Source organism: Carya illinoinensis, chromosome 9 (genome assembly GCF_018687715.1).
Source record: "Carya illinoinensis cultivar Pawnee chromosome 9, C.illinoinensisPawnee_v1, whole genome shotgun sequence".
Classification (NCBI taxonomy): Eukaryota; Viridiplantae; Streptophyta; class Magnoliopsida; order Fagales; family Juglandaceae; genus Carya; species Carya illinoinensis.
The window spans coordinates 32,740,477-32,758,751 of NC_056760.1; positions in this window are offsets into that span (position 1 = coordinate 32,740,477).

The following is an 18,275-nucleotide window of genomic DNA, read 5'->3' on the forward strand; positions in this document are numbered from 1 at the left end:
CTTCCTCTCACCACGGGGAACCTTACCTTGCTCTGTTGGAATAGAAGTGACAAGATGGAATGATTACCTTTGCATGATGTATTTAGATAGGGAAGTGACTCCTTTGCCCCTCAATTTTTCTTTGCCACATTGTAGACTTCAGCTTCCAGATAGTGAGAAGTCACTCTTTTATTTCCTTTCTAGGTGTAGCGCGCTTCTTGATGAAGAACAATTTACACTCATACACTTTATTCAATATATATTAATCTACTATTGTAGGATAAATGATGAGTGTAGCTGACAATCGGTTGTGATTAATTTATTTCCTTTTTTTATAATTTTTAACAAAGTTTTAAAAATAAGTTGGAATAAAAAGGAAAAAAAAACAATTATTAACAAAATCAAATTTTACACTATCGGCAGTTTTTTTTTTTTTTTTGTAGATTTCTTGTGTGGGAGTAGCACCAATCATATGTTACAATAATGAATACTCCGTCATTGGACGGTTTTATTATTTTCATACCTAGCGTATATATTTATACATGAACCAACTTCAATCACCATTATCTTTGTGATTGAGCTGTATGCATAAGTAGATGATAGTACATTTGATTGAGAAAATATAATCAATCCAATGGTCTACTGACTCACCAAAAAATGAGAAGCACAAAGGCTATCCTAAGTGAGGGTGTCGCGTAATAATTATGCCCTATCTTAAATTCCTAATACGTTAAGTTATTCAATTTCATTTATACATCAAGGTCTATACCAACTTCAATCACCATTATCTTTGTGATTGAGCTATTTGCATAAGTAGATGATTGTACATTTGACTGAGAAAATATAATCAATCCAATGGTCTACTAACTCACTAAAAAACGAGAAGTATAAAGGTTATCCCAAGTGCAAGAGGGTTAAACCTTCATAATTATGCCTTGTCTTAAGTACATGATTATCACCACTATGGATGTGATTGAACTGTTTACATAAGTAGATGATTGCAATAATTAAATTTGATGTTTGTAGGTTTGGTTGAGAAAATAGAATCTTTTAAATGGTCTATTAACTCACTAAGAAATGAACAACACAAAGGCTATCCCAAGTGCAAGAGGGTATCGCGTAATAATTATGCCCTGTCTTAAGTAGATGATTATCACCACTATCTTTGTGATTGAATTGTTTGCATAAGTAGATGATTGCAATAATTAAATTTGATGTTTGTACGTTTGGTTGAGAAAATAGAATCTTTCAAATGGCCTATTAACTCACTAAGAAATGAGCAGCACAAAGGCTATCTCAAGTGCAAAAGGGTGTGCCATAATAATACTGTCCTATCTTAAATTCCTACATCATCTAATTTGGGAAAGTTGTTTACAATCAAACTAGTGTAATATGGTGAAAAATCACAAAACTAATTAAAAATTGTTATATGTGCAATGAATGGAATAGTACAACTGGTTCTTAAAGGGGCACTATTCGTGAACTAGAATTATATTTTTGGATTTTTGAGTGTAGCGAGAAAAAGTAAAGACTACCATGCAAAACATACAATTAATAACTAAACTAAATTTGCTGAAATTTAGCAACTAAGAGGCAACTTACTAAACTAATCGATCAATCATTAAACATAAAATCCAAAATTAACATCTGTCTAATGAAAATAAATCAAAGGAGCAAGGAAAACAAGAACCATCAAGTTAAAGTGTAGCATGAATTAAAATGCTCAAAGCGAATGGTTCTAAGCCAAAGCTCACAAAAATTCTTTCTTGTGCTGCCGTGCTTCCACTTCCAAGACCAAAAATTCTCTTCCATTCCACAAACCAGAAGAAAGAAAAGAAAAGAAGACTAAAAAGAAAACTAAGACATTATGGCTAGCAGAACACCTCTCCTTTTATCTCCCCTCTGTGTGTGTCCAAAAGCAACAACCAAGTGTGTTTTTTCTCTCACTAATAATCCCTCATCTGCTGCTTTTTACCCGTGCATCCAAATGTAATAGCCATGCAAAAAGGGAGCTGTCTTCCACTTGTGCAGCATGTGCTGCAGCTACGTTGGAGAGAAAAGGACCTGCTCGTGCATGTGTCAGCACCGAAACCAAGATTCTCCCTATCTCCTGATGTGTTGCATGCCTTTTTGAGAGAAAAAAAAAAGTAAACTATGTGCATTTTCTCCCCCACAAAACTCCCTTTCATGCTAGTCTACTGAAGTGCTTCTATGTGCTGTTGCATGTGTGTCAGTAGGGAGTTTTGAGAGGAATAACATTGAGCTGCATCATAGTAATGGCCTCTGTCCATCAAGCAGAGAGATGCCTTATGTGCAAAAAGTCCCTGGAAAAAAAAAATCGAAATCAGGAAAAAAAAAATATATGTTTGTCAAAAATATAAACCAAGGATTGAAGAATTGGTAAATGTTGTTAATAGAATGTTGGGTCCTATAATCATAACCAAGGAATATAATTAAATTTGAAAACATCAATTTACCTGTATTACCATTATATTATCAAGGCCTCCATTATTCAACATCCCTTTTTTGGTGACAAGGGAGTGAAGGCAAATATACCAGAATTATCATCCCCAAGGTTTGTACAAAGTTTTGTAGATAATGTGGCAAGCAATTCAATATTTGAACATATCATACCAATATTTATCCTCAAGCTTCATCTAGCTTGCATCACGCGTGAAAATATTACACTCATTAAACCAGCATGTAGCACCATAACATTGGGGAAACATGACAAGGCATCAATCATCATGAATTTTTACAGTACAAAAAATAGCTCAGCAGCTACAATTTCTACATGTAGTACCACTTTACTTGGACCAATTTCCCTTCAAGATCCACCAAAAATGGCTCTAACTACAATCATCTCCTTCAACATTAGCTACTTCAGACTTCTTCAAAAATTGGAAGGCTTTTAGCTCATCAAAGTCAGATGGAAAGGGTTATTATCAAAACCCATAATGCAAAACAAAAAATGAAATCACTCAAGAATCCCTACATCCATACTAAATGTAGTAGCGAGTCAGGGCAATCCTTTCCCCTCTAGATTTCATGCCATTTAATTGCATGCTGCCCTCTGTACAGGTGGTGAAAACCATACCAGTACATATGGGACAACCTAGAAAATAAACAAATGCAAATTCTATAATTGTTTGAAGATCATACTTATCAAGTCCCTTTAATAAGTGCACACTAAGGGGACTCTATGATATGCTGCTAATCCTACAATTTGTATTTCAATACAATCATTAATGCATATTGCACATGTAGATGGTGAAAATAAATCAAAATATTTGAGTTGTTACCTAATCTGACAAGGTTTCTTCATCAATGTAGAGATCTTCACCCATGCTGCCTTGAGAGTTGGAACTATCATCTGAACATGTCTCCTCTTCATCATCATTGATAAAAGGTATTTCATGGATGCTATGATCCGCATGGGCAATTAGTGAGGATGCATCCATCTGTGTGGGGTCTACATCAGTCCTATGCAGTGGACTAACTAGTCCATCGTTATCGACTTGGACCGGTATATAAGCATATCCATCATTGTCCTCTTGGAAAACATTAACGTTACTAGAATCAAATGCATCATCTTCTATCAATGGGTTTGATGGAACGTCATAAACATTTATGTTTGTCACCTTCTGCACCGCATACCAACTACCACCCAAGCTTCTATTTTGCAGATAGAACACCTGTAAAGCTTGGCATGCTAAAACAAAAGGCTCGTCCTTGTACCATGTTCGCTTCATATTGACACTCATAAGATGCTCGCCCCGCATGTATCCCTTGTATGGGATCAGCAACGTCAAACCACTGGCACTCAAATAAGTAGACACAATGCCATCCCATGTACTGTAATGCCAAAATATCTGTTACAACACCGTAAAACTCAACACTTTCTAATTGGTGTTCACCACTAACAAAAACACTAGAATTTTTGAGTGTGACGGTGTTCTTCACGGTGCCTCATGTGAAATCGTATGTCGTTCATGATGCAAGCAAAGTATGATGCAACCCAAGGTTCAGGACCACACGCTAGTGCAGATAAATCTTCAGACACTTCACTGGGATTGTTTTTACATAGATCTTGGATCTAGGCAAGTGGAAAGAGGGAGAAGCATTAATGTTTGTCAAAAACCATTAAGTGTAAAACTCTGAATTATTAACGTTTGTTTTGTTGTATGTACATACTTTGGACTTGTATGTACATTATTTGTGTGGACTGTCCTTACCTTGTTGTAGTGCTCACTATAATCAACTCACAGGTGAGAACCTATAGTAAAAATAGTCAAAAAATTGGTAATGTTAGAAGAATCAGAATTCAAACACAAGCCTAGCAGTACGATCAGACTTACTTGAGGTATTCTTCAATCTCTGGGCTGTTATTAAGCACTTACCACTTGGCTGTCTTGAAGAGGTTATCATCTAGTCGATGATGTGTTGCCATACCCATGGGTTGCACCTTTTGTTGGAACACATATAGTCCATCTTGTACATTAGTCCTTCCCCCATCAACATTTCTCTCTTGTGGATTGAACTTGGTCTCAACTTCATGGACGTACATGGAGCAAAAATTTAAGCATTCAATATGGATATAAGCTTCCGACGATTGAACATTCTGGGCGTGCCTTATTCATAACTTACCTCTTGAATTTGCCAAGGTACCTTTGAAAAGGATAAATCCACCTATATTGTACCAGCCCGACAAGCATGGCCTCACGTGGCAAATGGTAGGCTAAATGGACCATTACATCAAAAAAACTGGGTGGGAATATCATCTCAATTTTGCATAGAATTAGGATGATATCAACTTGAAGTCGTTCCAAGACATCAAGCTTGCATGTTCTAGTGCACAATTCTTTAAAAAATGTGTTGAGCTCAGTAAGTGCCAATCTAACATCGTGTCGTAAGTATCCTGCAATAGTTACAGGAAGAAGTCTTTGCCTTAAGATATGACAATCATGACTTTTTATTCCCCAAATCTTGCAATCAGTAAGACTAACACATCGAGATATATTAGAAGCAAAGCCATCAGGAAACTTGACAACATTCAACCACTTACAAAAGCTTAACCTCTCAGCTCCTTGCAAAGTAAAACAAGCAAGTGGCATGATAATCCTATCTCCATCATGTCTAAGGTGTAACTCCTTCCTTATCCTCAGGTTGAAAAGGTCACGATGTGCATTAGGATGATCCTTGGTTTTTCATTGAAGGTTCATCAATGTTCCTAAGATATTGTCACATATGTTCTTCTCAATGTGCATCATGTCCAGATTATGTCTAATCTTTAGAGTGGACCAATATGGCAATTGAAAGAAGATACTTCTTTTTGTCCAATTGAACTCCTCAGTGGTACGCTTTCTTTTCTTGAAGGCTTTACCAAACGTTGCATTTGGAATATTTTGTAGTTGATTGAGGATGTTTTTTCCTGACAATGGTGTAGGTCCAGACCGATGGTCTTCTTTGCCATTAAAAAGACTCTTTTTCTTTCTCCAAATGTGGGCAGGTGGCAAGAATCGATGATGACCCAGATAACAATGCTTTCGACTATATGTCAACCACATAGAATCAGTTTGTTGATTGTATGATGGACATGCCATTTTTCCTTTAGTGCTCCATTAGAAAAGGTTTCCATATGCGAGAAAGTTATTGATTGTCCATAAGAAAGCTGCATGCAATCAGAATGTAACGCCTACCATTGCATCATATGTATCTACACCATTTTCCCATAGATCCACAAGATCATCAATTAGAGGCTGTAGATACACATCAATTTCATTTCCAGGTGATCTTGGCCCAGGAATAAGAAGTGAAGTGATAAAAAACGGATCTTTCATACAACACCACGAGGGCAAGTTGTAAGGGACAAGTATCACTAGCCAGATACTATAAGGTTTACTCAAATTATTAAATGGGTTGAAACCGTCGCTAGCTAGCCCAAGCCTGACATTTCGAGCATCTTCACCAAACCAAGCATGCTCTTTATCAAATGTCTTCCACTCCTCAGAGTCGGCAGGATGCCTTAGAATATCATCTTCATTGATGCATTTTTCTCTATGCCATCTCATATCTACTACTATTTTCTGTGACATAAACAACCGTTGTAACCTTATCTTCAATCGAAAATATCGCAGAACCTTTTGAGGAATTCGTCTTTTCTTACTTTGGTCATCTATCCAACGTGAGACCTTACATTTGGGGCACTCATCTTTATCTTTATTTTCCTTCCAATATAATATTCAATCATTCCAACAAGCATGTATTTTCGTGTAATTAAAGCCTAGGCCTCGCTCCAAGTTTTGAGACTCCTAATATGAGTTGGGCAAGAGAGCATTGGGAAAAGCCGACTTGAGCAATTGAAGAAGCATATCGAATGACTTCACACTCCAACCCCCAATTGTTTTAATATGCAACAACTTGACAGTGAAAGAAAGCTTTGAATACTTCTTACAACCTTCATAAAGAGGACAACGAGCATACTCCAAAAGCTGCTCAAATGACAAGGTTGACTGAGTGTCGGCCGATGTGGAGGCACCAACATGGAATGAGTCGGTTGAATCAAGATTAAAATGTGATCCAGCTTGGATGTCATCTAACATGACATTAATGTCATCAATGAATTCATCACCATGTTCAGCATCATGCCTATCGCCATCATCACTAGAAAATAAAGCTTCCTCTATGCCATGAAAAATCCATGTTGTGTAATTTGGATCAATGCCTGTAATGAGCAAATGCCTCTGTACCTCGATTATGGGTAGGAAGAAGTTATTGGATCAAGGTACTTGGTCATCACTGACTACATGGGATCGCGCCAAAGAGATGAATTCAGAAACTCCTTTCGCATATTCGCTTGATCTAATTCAATTGGTGATATGCATCCAACTTTTGTCCATCTACAATATTCAAATGGACATTTGTAAGACCAGTCGATTGTCTTAAAGCCAAACATCAACCATTCTTCATATTAGACCTCCTAATAAGTAACAATTGAGAACCACAAGTTTTTTTACAATTTTGTGTATTACAAAGTGTATGGCTGTAAAAGGTAGTGAAATAAGGGTTAATTAGCACAAAATCAGCTTCAATGACCCATTAAAGAAAGGTTTATCATGGCCCACAGTCACGTTACGATGTGGACAGTAAAACAGAAATGATATACATTAGACGTCATTTGAAGCACCACATATTAGACTTATCCATGGCCATAATTTAAGACTTTCTATAACAAATCTGAGGAACCAAGTGAGCTGCTTAGGTTGAGTACGTGGCTGGAAATGGAATAATTTAAGCGTTTGAGCTAGACCATAGCATGATTTTCTGGCAAAAATACTAAAAACTCAACTCTAACCTTAATACTGGATTTGTAGTCAAAGAATGGAATAAGCAGAATACAATTGGAATTTCTAATACAAAATTGTATACATGCTTTACTAGCTTATATTGTACGAAGAACTACTAATAGAATTGTAGGTTTATTAAGGGCAATTCTTCCACACTAGGTTCAAAGACATGAATCTATGCATTAAAGGACACCATTAGATGTCATTAGCAATGCTTTATTTTTTAGCAAGTGAATAAACCAAGATATAAAGTTTATAACAACATCCACTCAACAATCATGCATGGAGGTTTGTGACTAATTGTAATTTGACATTTAGAAATTTGTATTTATATTAGTCATACAGGTCAAATTCTACCAGAAATTATCTGTCAAGATTTGTAATAAACTCTATTCACCTCACCATTCATTGGAATAATGAAGTTTTAAAACATACAAAATGACCATTGGCTGAAGAAAACTTCAGCTTCCAAAGGGAATGAATTACTTAGATTTCTTTCTAAGATAAATATCCATTATTTCAAAACTTAATACATCACATAAACCATGATTGTAATGAGTGCTAATCATCATGACAAAAAGGAGCTTAGACAAAGAAACAAGATAACCAAACCCAGATAACAATTGCAATAGAAAAAACTTGAACACTAATGCATTTAAATGAATTAATCAAATATAAATGTGGCTTGACAAAAGAATGAATACTTTGTACTCACAAAAAAGAAATCAGATCTCCCGCAAGGAGTAATTTAATTTGATGGGGAATAAATAAATCACAGTTTTACTAGCTAGTGCTGCCAATATATATTCTTGCTTTGGCAGATATCACATTCTACGGACTATTTATTTATTTTCAACAAATGATTCATTGATCATATGAACTGCAATACATATGAATAAATTTATCGTGTAACCTATACTTGAGATGAAAACTGGTGTGTGCATCAAGTGCTAAATGTGACGCCCCCAAATCCCCATGCACAGACACGGGAAAATCGAGACGTCCGGATGATGACATCATGGGTCACCACCCTATCGACGTGTGCCAAGTGTGTGGATAAGTAACGAATGTGCACGAGAAACACTCAGCGAAAAGCAAAGTTAATAACTAAGTACCAGAATTTTTCTCTTAGTTTAATACAAAGCTGTTCAAAACATACATAATAAAATATTACAAAGCACAAATATAGTTTTAAACCAAACAACAAAAATTTAAACTTTAATTTCATCACCCCGGCGGAGCCGCATCCTCGGGCTCGGCCTCCTCCTCTTCCTCAAACTCTGCACCACAATCTACGGTAACAAAAATGGTGCCGCAGGTAAGTAAAATCTAAACACCACTAGATAAAAACATATAAAACTCAAACAATATGCATGAAAGGATGCCAATGCTCAAAACCCATGAAATCATATTTTTCCACACATGCCAAAAATCCCATTTGGCCCATAAACATAAACTTTCCAAAAATCATGCCAAAAGTCACATTTGGCCCATATCAAACTCAAGCCATTAACTGATTAATCCGTATGCACCATGACCTCCCCTAGGGGTCATTCGCACGCCCTGGCTCCTGTGCCACACTGCAGGTAACAACTACGCGTGTGACACCTAAACAAGCGATGCCCAGTTCCGCGCCCCGCACGTTCGTAGCCAAGCATCCTCTAGCCCTCGCCAGCGAAGGGCCACGGAGTCGGTGCATAGAGTGATGCCCAGTTCTGCGCTCGACGCGTTCGTAGCCAAGCATCCCCTAGCCCCCGCTCCCGTCGTCGCCCAGCGACAACTCAGGGGACGTCACTCAGTATATTACGCTCCCGAGTGACCAGAGGAGCTCCATTGGGATAATAACCCATCCCGGCTTGGGCTCGTGAGACACACGCACCCGAAAATCCATTTACGCCAATAAAACAGGATTTTCTCGATTAAAATAAAATGCACATGTATGCAATATGCAACACATGCCTCATGGCACAAATAACCAAGCAATCACAAACAGTCAGAACAAAGCACTCCGTCCTCAAACCATCCGACCCCCGAACTCCTCGGACTCAGTCCGGAATTAGTCAACCAACAGATAAATATTTATTGAATGAGCAAAATATATTTAAATCTAAAAGTAGGGTTTAGAAAATACTTACAGCGCTATATGGTATTTTTAGAAAGCTTGCGGCGTTGTAAACGGCGGAAGAAAAGCAACGTAACAGTGAAATTTCACTGTGGTCGTGGGTTGTAAAATACCCACAAACCAAAGTTCGGGATTGATAGGGAATGGTCGAAGGATGTTTATGAAGCTAAGTGAAGTGGAGTTTGGCCGTGGGTGGCAGCGAAAATGGTGGTTGAAGGGTTGAAATACCCAAATCGGAAACTAGCTCGTGGGAGCTATTCCGGCGACGGTTAGAGGCCGAAAATGGGTGGGTTAGGACGGCAAGGAGTCGGTGATGAAGTGGTGAAGAGGTGGTAGCCGGAGGTGGAGTGACGGCGGCAAATCGGAGCCAAAACCGTACGGCTTGATGAAGGTTTTCCGGCTAAACGGCGGCATGGTTGGGGATGAAAGTTGGTGGGGTGGTTCACCGAAGGAAGGGGAAGAAATTGGTGGGGGTGGTGTGCCGCACGATGGCCGGCGGCGGTGGGTCTGGGCAGTTGGTGTGTTCGGCGTGAAGGAGATGAGAGAGAGAGACGCACGGGGGAGGGGGATCGCGCGGGAGAGAAAGGGGAAAAAGAAAGAAAAAGAAAAAGAAAAAGAAGGAAAAGGGAAAAAGAGAAAGAAGAAGAAAAAGAAAAGATGAGGGAAAAGAAATGAGGTCCAATCCTCACTCCGGAAACCAAAAAAATAAATAAATAAAACACAACATCAAATAAATTAAAAACCAATTTAAAATGCAACAATTTAAAATAAATAAACCAATACATTAATTAAATTAAAAACAACCCTTCAGTGAAAATACACATAAAAGTGGGTCATCACACTAATTATTTTGCTTTCCATGTGCAACAACCAAAAAAAGAGAAAATATCTCTTTCTTGTGTGTGGAGAAAACTGTTTGTTGCACTTGCTAGCTCCTCAAAACTAAATATAGGTAGCTCTTGGAGTTTAACTTGGTTCAAGCTATCCTCAAGCTCGCTAAGCAATGGAAATTTTGCATATGCTTTCTCTATGTTCAAAGATAGTGTTTCCTTTGTTTACCTTTTTCTTGCTAGTTTAGGATACTTTAGCTAACATTTCTTAGTCCACTAGATAATTGGAGCATGAATCTTACCTTTCCGTTTAGCCATTCATCGCCATAATGAGAAAGTGCAGATGGCAAGGAATAATGTTCCAATAATCGTTGTAATTGTTATGACTACTTTCACATCACCCCCTTTTCTATCTGTAAATAAGAGAAAACATCAAACTAATTAATCTAAAATAGGACATAGAACAAAAATATATTTCATTTTTTGGTAAATAGATTTACATGGATTTAACAACTGATGTTGGATTGAATACCAATTTTATTTGTGTTAAAAAATACAAAGTAACTTTATAACTTGATTGGATAGTAATGGATGAATTAAATCATAATATAAATTTGAAAGAAAACGAAAACAGCCCACCAAGTTTTGGATTCGCCATATGAACATAAAAATCAACTCCATGTCGTGTCAAATTTGTGCAAGTCAATTAAGTCTCTAGCCCATGACATACAACCAGTGCTAGCACATATATAAGACTTCTCCATGTGGAGAATAAATTATCAATTACCATTTGAGTAATAAAACAACAAAGTACACAATAATAGATTCAGCTTTGGGTTTGTAAGACTTATCCATTGCTATAGTTAATTATATCTACCTCTATAATAATGATTCTGATTTTGCTTGCAGAAAGGGGAAGTTAAAAACAACACAGGAACTAGATGCTGGATTGAAGACGAAACTGATTGAAAGACCCCAATAATATTTCTATAGGAATTAGGGGACTGAAATTTGCAAAAGGATGACTACGATGTATCATGATTTATAATACTTGGAACTTATTAGCTTTTTAGCCAATTCGGCCACTGGAATTTGCTTGGCATGCGATAACAGTATACTAAACTATATCTAGATGGAATTTGCCTTGTTGATTATACTAAACTATATGAAGATGCAATTTATTGATAAGAGGCAAAGAAAAAAGATTGGATCACAGATCTGCTTACTGAAATAGAGATCGAGTAAAGGAGGTGTCGCGCTCTAACAGGCAGGAGTAGTTGCAAGGACACAGTGGCGCCGCCTAATGATGGAGGAGAGAGAGTTTTCTAGAGCAGATCAAAGAGTGAGCGTAAGAGGGAGAGAGAGACTCACAAAAATCGATAAATAGAAAGAGAGACGGCGGAGAGAGACACTTTGTTCGGTGAGGAGGCAATAATGCAGCAAACAGCCTACCGGTGTTTTTCACGGTGAAAAGAAAATTTCATAGGGGAGAGAGAGAGAGAGAGAGAGAGAGAGAGAGAGAGAGAGAGAGAGAGAGAGAGAGTATTGTTGGGGTAGATTTGGGATAATATTTAATGTAATGTGTTCTTCCGTCGTTTTGGGTTTCCAAAATGTTTTAGCCGCAAGTTTCTATCTCTACAAAAGCTCCAGAAATAAATTCAATATCAATTGCGACTATTATATTGTAGCTGCAAAAAGGTTGTTTTTGCCGCATTTTTCCACATCGCCAGAGACAATATAAAGGAACAGTAAAACACTACAATTTGCGTCCAAAATACAACCGGCAGAAATAAAAATAACGGCAAAGACCATTATTTCTTGTAGTGATTTAAACCATTTGTAGCCTTATTCGAGAAGGTCAAACAATATTAAATTTTTATTATGAGTTGAGTTATCTCCTCTTGCTCTTCTTGAACTTTTGAGCATATCAAAGATAAATCACAACTTTTGTGGCATTCTACCTTTGTAATCTGGGTTCTTGAGATGGGTTCTTCAACGGGTATAGATTGTAATATAATCTAGGTTCTTGAAACAAGTTCCCAACGGGTTTAGATACTCCATCCATTGATTTGATTTGGCTTTCTTACGTGAGTTTTTCAAATTGATTGTGAGTTCAAGGGATTCCAATTCCGTAGCTTCACATAAAAAACATTCATTTCGTCGAAACCTTACATAAGTTTTTCAAACCAGATGACTTGTGAGATACATTCTGGAAAAGAATCCCACCATACACAAATATCATCCACATGACAAGTATATTTTGCAAGCTTATGGCTAGCCTCATTCCCATCTTGTACAAGTCATCACATGTACGGGGTACAGGTCAGCATGCCTGGCAACAAGGGACTCACCTGTTACGGTGTATTCTACTCCATCATCATGACTAGCATCCTCCAAATCGGCCATCTCATCACTATCATCCTCACTTGCAGTCATCACCTCCCCATTGTCTTGCATAATCATCATATGTTTGTTTGGACATTGAGAAGCGATGTGCCATGAACCCAAACACTTAAAACATTTAATATCTCTATTTCTAGAAGGTTGGGATGCTACCTTGGGTTTGTTGCTGGATCCTTCATCTTTTCCCTTAGTTGGTTCGGTCTTTGCCTTTGTTACAGCTCGATCATCTTTCTCCCACTTTGGTTTCCAAGGAGTGCTAGAAACCGAAGTGTATCTTGATGTCCCTTTCCTCTTGAATTGCCTCTCCACCTTCATAGCCATGTGCACTATGTCTTCTATTTCTATATAATGTTGCAACTAAACCATATTGGCTATCTCCCTATTCAAACCACACAAAATTCTAGCCATAGTGGCCTCCCTATCCTCCTCTAAATTCACCTCTATCATAGCCACCTCCATCTCCTTATGGTAGTCCTCCACACTCCTAGACCCCTGTGTAAGATTTTCTATATTCTAGTAGAGGTCCCTATAGTAGTGGTTAGGTACAAATCTCTCCCTCATGAGAGCTTTCAACTCTCACCAGGTCTCAACAGGCCTCTCATAATTCCTCTACCTATTGGTCACTAATTGATCCCATAAAATAATAGCATAACCAGTGAACTCAATTATTGCCAACTTCACTTTCTTCTCCTCTGAATAGTTATGACAATCAAAGATCAACTCTATCTTCTTCTCCCACTCTAAAAAAGCTTCAGGGTCAATTCTACCTTGGAAAGATGGTATTTTCATTTTAATGCTCTCAAGGTCCCTATCTACTCCATCACGACCCCGTGGGTTTCCCCTAAATCCTCTTTCACACCTAACACCTCTATGCCAACCCATCCCAACTTCAGACATTAGGTCTTCCTCATGCTCACCATCTCCTTCATCTTCATATTCATGTTCTCTTCTAGGTTCATGATTATGCCTAAAGAATAGTTCGGTAGTTGTAGCACAACTTTGGGGTGTCGATTTCACAGGGAGACAAACTAAAAGAATAGCAGAAAGAACAAATAAACTAAAGAAAAATATTAAATTATTAATAGAGAACAAAAATTAATTTTAAATGCAAATTAAAGTGAAGCAAAGTTACTAATAGAAGAAGTACTCAAATTTGACGAACAGTAGAGCGTCGGGAATCCCTTGCACAAATTCGGTAGTTTAATTATTCTTAATTCATTGAATAACTCAATTGGAAACTTTATTCCCAAAATTTCCAATCGGAAGGTATATATTTATAAACCAAAATTAAACTAAATGTAAGCCTTTGAAAAATCATTCACCACTTTTAAAATACCTAAATTATTATCCCTATTGAGAAAATCCTACGACGACAATATACTCAAGAAGCAATATTGCAGCAAAGAACTAAATCAATATAGATAAATAATTGATCCAAACATAATCAAAGAACCAATACATTCAATAGAAAAAGCATAATTGAATCCATAAACATAATAAATTCTATGATTATTCGGATAAGAAAATATCAACAATGAATTGAAAATGATAAAACAAAAGAGTTTTAGTAATTGAAAATCAAATACATAAATTAAAAATAAATTAGGAATACCATCTAATGTGCAAGTTCATCCCTAGCCCTACTTGAGAATTTAGTTACCCATAAATATAATTGACGACAAAAATCTCCAGAGAAAAATGAAGCAAACAGCGGCCATGGAAGTGATTTTCTCCTCTCTTCAAATCTGCCTCTTGTGCCTCTCCTACCCTTCTATTTCATGCTAATGATATGTTTATATAGGGTAGAAAACCCTAATGTCTTCACAATTTCTGCATAAAAAAATCGCTTAAATTTTATGACTAATATTAGAAGCCACATACACATTTCATTACTTCGAATTTAGAAATCCTTATTAGAAGAAACTTTATAGCCCTTTAAGATAGCTTTCTAATGCTTCAAGAATTGCATCAATCCAATATGTGAGTAAACTCTTACGGGCAAAATACTAAAATATGTCCAGACTATCTCCTAGCAAATTTCAGACTTGGACTTCTTGTGATTTCTTTCTTTTTTTCTTTATCCAAATTGCTCTTAAACCCCATGAAAGTCCTCCTTTAAATTTGACTGGGATTTGGCTTGCTCTTTTATAAACTCTAAAATTAAACATAAAAAACTGCTTAAGAGTATCTCAACGTAAATAGAAATTCAATTCAAGAATACACATTAATTCCTATAATTTCTATTCACATTTTAGAATTTTAATCTAATACACACCCCCCAATTTACTCATTGCTAGTTCCTCGCAATTTTCATGCCAAAACAGCGAAAGAGACCAAAGAAAATCACACACAAAGGCCACCAAGTCACACTTTCTAGATTCACATATCAAAGCAATCTTAGGAATTCAATAACCCTATCACAAGCAATCCACTTATAGCAATCCACAGAGTGTGTGTGTGTTCCAAACTATATCCATCTAACTAGAGGCCTTGACACATGCAACATCAAGAACATTTCAAGTAAAAGGTTCAACTTCATAACTCACAGGTATAAAACTGTTTTGTGTGAGGATTCTCTCTATGGAGTTGACAATGGGTGTACACGTACTCTCATGGGGAATTGGGCAATTATGTACAAGCAACAAGCAAACATTAATCTTATGATAGAAACACTAACAAATGAGACTTTCACAACTCTTTCCAAAAGCTTACTTAGGATCAGAACGATCAACATAAAAGGTTGTAACGTCGCTTGGATTCAGGGCTATATGAAAAAAAAAAAAAAAAAGATGAAAATGATTCAAAAGACTTCCAAGTACATACAAAGGGAATTTTAAATATCTTAGTAGACCACACTTCTCCTTGGATGTACTCTCCAACTTTTCATATTATCAAATAATAATGCTTTTCCTTCTTCTTCCTCTTCTCTCTCTCTTTTTTTCAACAATTTGATGGACAAACACATGCCACTTTGGTATTCTTGCCATTGCTACCCAACCTTGATTTTTTCTTTTCTTTTCTTTTCTTTTTTTTTTTTTTTTTTTTGTTTTTGCTCCTTTGAAGCTCACTCAATTGAAAACTTTGCAACTTTTACTCTTCTCTTTTTTTCTTCTTCTTCTTTTTTTTTTTTTTTTTAAACTGAAAATGATAAAACAAAAGAAAGAAAATGTAAATTCCACACCTAGTATATGCTTGGAAGTAAAAATGGTAGGAAAATCAGTGTATAGGTTATACTCCAATGTGGAGAGGCATGGATGATATGGGTATATGAAAAAAAAAAGCTACATATGTTTATTGGCTCAAAGTTGGCTACTAGGGGCCTGATGGAAAGGGTTAGCTTGAAAGGCTCAAACGTTGATCCTAAGTTGACCTTCGTCATATCCCAAATATATTCACCATCTTACCAAAAACCATAAATGATATTCTCAAAAGAAGTGCCCAATTCAATAGATCAATGAACACTTATCACAATTTACTACATTTGTAGACTCTCAATTCTCTCCAAACAAATATGAATACTTAAGTAAAAGAGTTCTCTAGCTACATGTGTCAAACCACCATCTTACCACAAAGCTTGGATGAGTGCATTAGGGGTTCTGTGAATGCTTGAGTAAAAAATGATTATGGTGGGTTTGGTGAATTCATGAAGATGGCTATGAATGAGAATGAGTACACATGTGAAAATGGTGCACGTGTGATGCAAACAATTGACACATAAAAATATGTCACAGAATTTCAATAAGCATTTTAAATATTGAATTTGCACCACCACCACCACCCAACTTAAATAAAACATTGTCATCCATGTTTAAGAATCAAAATTGAATGAGGAGTAACTAAAAATGGTAGAATACACCTAATGAGTGATAAGGGTAGCTTGCTAAGCACCAAAGATGGTAATCTGAAATGATGAAATGAAACTATCATGCAAACAAAAACAAAGAAAACAACAACAAACAAAAAGGAAAAGAAAGAAAATAAGAGAAAATGAAAATAAAACAAAACAAAACAAAAGAAATAAAGAAAAACATACTTGCGTGGTGTGGTCAAGGTTGATAGACCTGATCCACAAATGGAATGTCTTCCACTTCCAAAACTTGTCTATCAATTAATACTTTAAGGCGTTGACCATTTACTTTAAAGATCCGATCATCTTTAGAATCCTCTATTTCTACCACCCAGTTTTCAAAAATATTTTTCACTATAAAGGGGCCAGTCCATCGAAACCGAAGTTTTCGTTAGTGCTTGTGAAGTCCAAAATCATATAAGTATACTCAATTATTAGACTCAAACCTCTTCCTAAGTGTATTTTTACCATGAAACGCTTTCATTTTAGCCTTATAGATTTTAGACTTAGGCAAAGGTTTCAATTTAACTCTTGGTGTTTTCATACTTACATGAATCTGTCTTTCACCTTTGTTAGGCAACTTCTCAAATTTTGGTTGCCAAGCCCAACGTATTTTTACCATGAAACGTTTTCATTTTAGCCTTATAGATTTTAGACTTAGGCAAAGGTTTCAATTTAACTCTTGGTGTTTTCATACTTACATGAATCTATCTTTCACCTTTGTTAGGCAACTCCTCAAATTTTGGTTGCGAAGCCCGTGTGCCATAATCCTGAGTTTCATAAAAAATAGCACAAATATCAGCAACATCAGATGAATCACTAATAGTATCAAACTCGGAATTAACAAGGGAATATTCAAAGGGATTAAAATCATAAGTTGTGTGAACTCCCTTGTCTATGAGTGTGTCAACAATTTAAGTTTGGTGACACTCATCACCCTCTATTGGTTGTTTTTCAATACGGAAAATAGTCAACTCAAGAGTCATATTTCCAAAAGACAGCTTCATAAACCCATTCCTACAATTAATAAGAGCATTAGCAGTGGCAAGGAAAGGTCTACCTAAAATGAGAGGAAACTTAGAGTTAGACTCAACAACCGACTAAGTGTCCAAAATTAAGAAATCAATAGGATAATATAACTTATCGATTTGGATCAAAACATCCTCAACTATCCCTCTTGGTTTCTTAACTGAACGATCAACCAATTGAAGCACAATAGAAGTAGGCTTAATCTCACCCAAACCAAGCTATAAATAAATGGAATAAGGCATCAAATTAACACTAGCTCCTAAATCTAACAAGGCTTGCCCAAACTCTTGATTCCCAATACTACATACAATCATTGGACAACCAAGATCCTTATACTTAGGAGGAATTCGGTGCTCAATTATAGCACTAACTTGCTCTGTCAGAAATGTTGTCTGCTTAACATGGTGCTTCCTCTTAACTATACACAGATCTTTAAGAACTTGCATAAGTGGAAACTTTTTTAATGACATGTAAAAGAGGAAGGTTAATCTTTGTCTGCTTGAGGTTCTCCAAGATTTTATTACTAGAATCCAAAGTGTGCGTACCAAATTTTAAAGCTTGAGGAAATGGTACCTTAACTGGGCTCTTGATTACCTCAGCTTCCTTGGGGAACTCGGTACTATCATTGTTTTGTTCCTCTTCAACATCCTCTGCCTTATCAGTTGTTGAGATGTGTAAGGACTTACCACTTCCTGTCACAATGGCATTGATCTCTTTCA